This window comes from Chrysochloris asiatica, unplaced genomic scaffold, assembly GCF_000296735.1.
Source record: "Chrysochloris asiatica unplaced genomic scaffold, ChrAsi1.0 scaffold00056, whole genome shotgun sequence".
NCBI lineage: Eukaryota > Metazoa > Chordata > Mammalia > Afrosoricida > Chrysochloridae > Chrysochloris > Chrysochloris asiatica.
This window is the reverse complement of record NW_006408574.1, coordinates 17,844,020-17,851,686: the sequence shown is the minus strand read 5'-3', so window position 1 is coordinate 17,851,686 and position 7,667 is coordinate 17,844,020.

The following is a 7,667-nucleotide window of genomic DNA, read 5'->3' as shown; positions in this document are numbered from 1 at the left end:
CTCATATGCATGTGAAAGTTGGACAATGAATAAGGAAGATCATAGAAGAATTTATGCATTTGATTTATGGTGTTGGAGGAGAATATAGAAAGTGCCATGGGCTGCCAAAAGAACCAATATATCTGTGTTGGAAGAAGTGCAGCCAGAGTGCTCCTGGAGAAGGGTATCTTGTTTGGTCAGGTCAGAGAAAAAGAGGAAGACTCCCAATGAGATGGATTGGCAAAGTGGGCATCAAAGGACTCAAGCATGGCAACAATGATAAGGTTAGCTCAGGTTTGGGCAGTGTTTGTTCTGTTATGCATAGGGTCACTATGTTATGTATAGGGTCGCACTGATGTACCCTAACAACAATAACAACAATTAAGCGTTGGACAAGTAGTAGAAAATTTGACCTGCTTTTTGTCACATGATTGTTTCTTTTAAGAATTTATTCCTCCTATTAAAAATGGAATCCACAACATAACAACAATAACAAGAAGAACATTAAAAATGGATAATCTTTATTTAGAAAGAAACAATTTGTTGAATACAATGAGGAAAGAAACCATTTAAAGACTGTATCTCAGAGATTTTGAACTAAACCTTTTTCTTTTTGGCCACCAAGAATTTGAGTCAACTCCTGAGAAATAACTGAGTCATTTCCAGAATATTCTCAGTATTATTAGTGTATTGAATTCTCTATTATTTTCATCCAGGAACATATTAATTGAGAAGCCTATAGAACTATCTATTCATCAATCAGTTTGTCGTTCTGCTGTAACTTGTTTATTGCTATGAATTGAAGGTTTGCAGAAGCTGTGGCAGCATTGTTTTAAATATCAACTGTCATCCATGGAGCACAGGTTTTAACAGAGCTTCCAGAATAAGACAGACTAGCAAGAAGGAGAGGCAGACTAGTTCTGAATAGTAAGCTACTGAAAAAATTATGTATATCAAAGGGATATTTTCAGATGTGGTGGCAGAAGTTAAAAACATTATGAATAGAACCAGAAACTGTCAGATATAGTGCCAGAAATGTGCCCCTCAAATTGGAAGTCATTCAAAATATTACTGGGGAAGAGCTGCTTCCCCAAAGTCGAGTTAACTGTGAAGACATAAATGGAGTAAGCTTTTGGGATCTTCATTTGCTGATGCAGCATAATTCAAAATGAGGGGAGACATCCATTAATAATCAGAACATGGAATATATGAAGAATAAATCTAGGAAAATTTTAAGTTGTCAGAAATGAAATGGAATACATAAAGATGGATATCATAGGCATTATTGAGCTGAAATGGACTGGGAGTGCCATTTTGAAATAAAATATGCCAAGAATGATATATTGAATAGAGTCACATTCATCATCAGAAAAAAAAAATAGAAAAATCTATCTTGAAGTACAATGCTGCTTGTTATAGGATAATATTCCTACATTTACAAGGAAGCCCAATTAATACCACTATTATTCAAATTTGTGCTCCAACAACTAAAACCAGTAATGAGGAAATTGAAGAATTATACCAGTTTTGTCAGTTTGAAATTGATCAAACATATAATCAAGCTGTATTGATCATTCCTGGTACTGGAAAGTTAGATTTGGAAACAAAGAAGGATTAGTCATTGGAAAGTATGGCCTTGGTGATAGAAATGGTGCAGGAGATTGGATGATAAAACTCTTTAAGACCTATGACTTATTCATTGCAAATATCTTTTCAAAAATAACAACAAAGTTGATTATATACATGTACCTCACCATATGGAATACACAGGAAGTAAATTGACTATATCTGTGGGGAGAAACAGTGGAAAAGCTCCTTATCATCAGACAAAACAAGGCCAGGGACACACTGTGGATCAGACCATCAATTACTCATGTGCAAGTTCAGGAAGAAACTGAAAGTAACTAAAATAAGGCTATGAGAGCCAAAATATCACCTTGAACATATCCTATGTGAATTCAGAGGCCATCTCGAAAATGTATTTGATGCGTTAGACACTAATGACCAAAGATCAGAAGAATTGTGAGTTGGCTTCAAAGACATCACACTGAAATAAAGCAAAAGGACGTTAAAAAGACAGGAAAGGGAAAAAAGGCCCAAATGGATGTCAGAAAGACTTAAATTTGTTATTCAGGGTAGACATGCTAAAGCAAATGGAAGAGGAAGTCAAATAACTTAACAGAAAATTTCAAAGGACAGCTCAAATATACAAAGTATAATGAAATGTGCAAAAAAAAAAAAAAAGTTAGAACACACTCAATATTTTTCTATCTGACATTCCATAGAATAAATGCAAGCCTCAACATGCAATATTGAAGGATTCTATGGGCAAAATAATGAATTATATAGAAAGCTCCAGAGAAAATGGAATGTATACACAAAGTCACTGTACCTCAAAGAAAAGGTCGATGTTCAACCACTTAAAGATGTAGTATATGATCAAGAACAGATAATATTGATGGAAGAAGTCCAAGATTTACTGAAAGTATTGGTGAAAATAAGGGTCCAGGAATTGATGGAAATCAAATTGAAATCTTTACAACAAAAGGATGCATCATTGGAGGCATTCACGGCTCTGTGCCAAGAAACTTGGAGGATGGCAACCTGGCAAACTGATTGGAAAAGATCCTTATTTGTTTCCATTCCAAAGAGAGGTGATACAACAGAGTGTAGAAATCATTGAACAATATCATTAAAACCACAAGCAAGTGAAATTTTTCTGAATAATATTTTAAAAAATGGTGGTAGCAATCTATCAACAGAGAACTGCCAGAAACTTAAACCAGATTCAGATGAGGATGTGGCATAAGGGATACCACTGTTGACATCAGATGGATCATCACTGAAAACACAAAGTACCAGAAAAAGGTTTGCTTGTGTTTTATTGATTATGCAAAGGCTTTTGACTGTGTGGATCATGACAAACTATGGATAACATTGTATAAAATGAATATTCCAGAACATTTATTGTGCTCACAACATTTGTTGTGTAGGACACTGAATGGTTTAAAATCCAGAAAGGTGTATACTTGGGCTGTATTCTTTCACCATACTTATTCAATCTGTATAGTGATCAAGCAGGTATGCTGAATGCAAAACATCATTTGATTTCTTGACTGCTGCTTACATGAACGTTTATTGTGGATCTAAACAAAATGAAGTCTTTGACAATTTCAATCTTTTCTCCATTTACCATGATGTTATTTATTGATCCAGTGGTGAGGAGTTTTGTTTTATATTATTTGTTAAATGGAGAAAAGATTAAAGTTGTTAAAGACAATGTTTCTTTCTGTTGTACATCAGGTTGCTGTGGATCGGAGCTGATTAGACAACACGTAACAACAAAATAGAAATCTCTAATCTCTCATTTTTCCTGCATTAATGTTTTGCTTTTAAAACTGAAGCCTGCTCACTTGTGGAGGATGCAAATACCAATGATTTTGAAGCCCATGATGCTGTGGAGGAGGCTGTGTGGAAGTGGATAATGCCTCATCCTTTAGACTCTTAGCAGTTAGCAGTCCACTGCTGACCCTACAGTGCCACACCAGGACCCCCAAATTAATAAGCACCTAGTTAGTTGAAGGACAGTCCTGGTATAGCGCTGTAGGATAAGCTGAGGATTACTAACCTCAAAGTCAACAGTACAAACCTACCTGTGGCGCCTTTGAAACACTATTCAGAGTCTTGGAAACACTATTCAGCTCCTGTAAAGATTCAGACTCAGAACTGAATTGATGGCATTACTCTGGTAGCGTAGTGGTTACGAATCGGGCTGCGAACCTCAGGGTCAGCAGTTTGAAACTACGAGCTGCTCCGCCGGAGAAAGATGAGGCTTTCTGCTCCTGTGAAGATTTACAGCCTCAGAAACCCTGTACAGGGTCACTATGAGTCGGAACTGACTCCAGGGCACATAACCACCACCACCACCAACAACAACAACTTCAGGAATGATTCCAAATTCCTCACTGACATATTATGTGGTCACCGCATCAGTGCAAACTATTTTTATCGTCAATTTATGGATGCGGATGCTGTGAATTTGAGAAGTTAGGTAACTTGCCCAAAGGCACTAAGCTGCTTACTTAGGAACTAAGTCCAGAGTAGGACCCAAATATTCTCTAATACATATTCATCTCATTTAATCTTGGCCACTGCTACTGATCTCAGTTTCTAACAGAAAAGGAAACTGAAGCTAAAATGATTAAGTAACATTATAAAGATTTTATAATATAAATGGGGTGAGCTGTAACTTCCAATTACAAAGATTTTGTATTGTCCACATTTTACATTATAAAGTTTATAAAAACAAAGATAATTACTGTAATCACAAATTTAGAAATTTGTTTTCACTTAATTAACTTAATTAGTTTCTGTGTCTAAAATTTGCAAGACTGCTCAGGACTCTCAAGTTGATGTAATTATCAAGTAAGAGTGTAAAATCGGAAATGGGAAAACCCAAGAGGTATACAGCTAATAAGATACTCAAGGGAATAATCAAGTAACTTTTAATATTATAAATAGAAATTTAAAAAATTCTACATATAGGTTTGCTTTTCTTTTCAGCTTACCATTTTTATGAAAAACATTCACTGTGATCTCAAAATTCATGTATCATTTGACTATTCCTGTCTCAGCAAGAAATTGCCAATAAATTGCTGTATTCAAAGAAGCAAACTTAATTTTAAATGTTCTGAGGGAGAACATTGCTTGCCATACTCATTCCTCTTATTAAATGCATCTCATTGTACACTCTGTGAAATGAGTGTCTCATTCTACTCTTCTATATTCTTAGCATTCTTATTCAGACTCCATAGTCCAATAGAAAGCTGTTTATTTTTGTATCTTCCTCCGTAGAGTAATCAGAGACAATATAAAATATAGAGACTTTGTAGTGTGTCTGTTTCAAAGTCCTGGTACAGCATTCTTTTTAATATGTTATTGTTTCATAACTGCAGGTATCTTTCATAGGTTAAGTTCCTTATGTAGGATTCTTTCTTCTTCCCTTGTTGCTTGTCCAAACACAGTATGCCTAAGAAGGGTGAGAGTGTTAATGTCATGAATCAGGAAATGTGTCTTGGTTGAATGGGGGTAGCTTTGGTAGTATCTGTTTTAAAAAGAGATGTTAGTGATATTGGTTTGGGTGTGCTGTGTTTTAGTGTCAAAGAGGAGAAAAAACATCATATAAGAATCTCTCAAACTGTGAGTTCAGACTCACTACTCTGAAAGAAATTGTAGTGTAACTAAATTTTAACTACATTTAGTAAAAATTTTTAAAAAGTGTTTGAAGTCAAGACCCTTTCCTTTCCAAATTACATAGCTTTAATGATTATTCAACTTTTAATTAAAGGTTTAAGCAATTCATTCTCAATAACTATTGTAACTATTAAGATTAATCATAACTTGTAATAGCTTTTAAATTAACAGGGATTTTCATTTAGCAAATCTTTGTGCAGTAGGGTAAGAAATAATTACATTTTATTTCTCTTAAATGTGTTAGTAATTAACATTTCTAATTTTGTATGTGAAATAAATGCTTTGATTCAAATATGAAATCATATTAACAAAGTACTATACCTGCTATAATTTAAAGTTGGTCAGAACCAGAGAATATACCCATTCATTTGTTAGCACTAAACTTTTCCTTAAACCTTCCAAACATACTGTCTTTGCATTTTTTCTGAAGTTGTTAAGATTTTCCTGGCCAATACAAAAAAACAAAACAAAAAACACATATACAAAAAAAACCCCAAAAAACATTTAGAGTGTGTTCAAGAAATTGATGTATAAAACTCTAAAATGAAGTAAACTAAGGTCAAAAAGTGTGAATAACAAATGAAAAGCTACAGATGTGGACAGGTTCAGACTATGTTTCAGTGCAATGACCTGGAAGCACTTTGTATACACTTCAGAAGACAGTTTATTGATCAAAGTGCCGAGACACATTATCAATAAGAAAATGATAGCATGAATCATAGGCCATCATTGTATCTTATAACTGGAAAAGGTATTGAATGGCATCTTGTGATGTTTGAGTATAGCTTACTTTCAATGGTGAACCAAACATTTGGTATATCAGACCAATTCAATTTGAACCAAATGTTATTCAAATGACAGTTGAGAAAGTCTGTTAAATGAAGACAAAAAATTGCTTAGAAAAGTAACCAAATGCTATATTGTTAAAGGCATAAAATCAAACTTATAGAATACAGCTAATTCTTGGAATTGCAGTTCAAATTATATTTAGATTTTTAGTGTATGTAGTATTGTAAAGGCCCACATTTAAACACATGCATTGCTGAAGTTTAACGAATAGTGATGTGACAAATTGACAACTTTTGTTGCAACAAAATGTTATTCATAATTTCTGATGAAAATATTCCAAGTTATCAAAGTAATTATCTGCATTTTTTCATTAGATTTTAATGTATTTTAAATATATAACAAACAATGTTCTTCATGTCATACTTAAATTATTCAAAAATTCTTTTACTTCTAAATCTGTGCAAAATGGCAACGCTATTTTTTTACTATACATTCAGATTTGTCATAAATATGAATCACAATACATTTCATGACTATTGGGAGAAACCATTTAAATAATAAAAATAGAATCACAGTAAAAATGTCATTCTTGTCAACATTTGGCTTATGGGCTCACACTCTGCCTTCTCAACATTTCTGTTTTTATTGGCAATAAAGAGAAGAGCGTTTGAATATAAAAGCATACAGTACTAAAAAAAGGACTATTCTAAAAGACTGTAATGTAATGACTTCAACTGTTTAAAATTCCAACCGTTCATTCTAACATCCTCTGAACATTTATTTATTCTAACAAGGCCAACCTGCAAGACCAAACTGCTCATTGTTGTTGTTGTTGTTATGTGCCTTCCAGTTGGTTCCAACTCATGGCGACCCTCTATAGGGTTTCCAAGGAGCAGCTGGTGGGTTTGAACCACTGACCTTGTTGTTCAAATCCACCTTGTGGTTCAGTGGCTTATTCCATGGAATACACTCAATCCAGAGTAGAATCAAATCAGTCAGATTAGATTTTTGTAATAATGATGAAAAAGATGAAAGAATGTGCTGCTTGAATTTCCTTTCTGTAGATAAACTTTTGTTTTAGCTTGAAAGAGTGAAAAGATAAGATTAAATAGGAAAATGTTTTGATAATATAAAATGATAAAGTTTATTTTTCATATTGAAATCATTATTCATTCTAACATAGAATATTCATAAAGAAATGATAGCATGAATTAAATTAAATTTAAACCTACATTTTAGAAAGTAAGCTAAAATATTTAGTTACCTAAGAATTTAAATAATTCTTTGCCTGGTTGTTGGTTCAAACAGATCAGTTCCTCCTCAGAAACACTATACAGTATTGCTATGAGTTGGAACAAACTAGATGGCACTTAAGAACAAACAATAAAATATTTCTTCCTGTTAGCTTTTCTTTCTGTTTAGCCTTACACAAGTATAATGCATGTCGCCTCTAAGCCTACATAACCTAAATATGTTATGTGTTGTTGTTGTCAGGTGCCATCGAGTCAGAACCGACTCATAGTGACCCCATGCACAGCAGAATGAAACTGTGTCCGATCCTGGGCCAACCTCACTACCGCTGCCACACTTGACTCCATCAATGATGTCCCCTGACCGATCCATCTTGTTGGGGGTCTTCCTCTTTT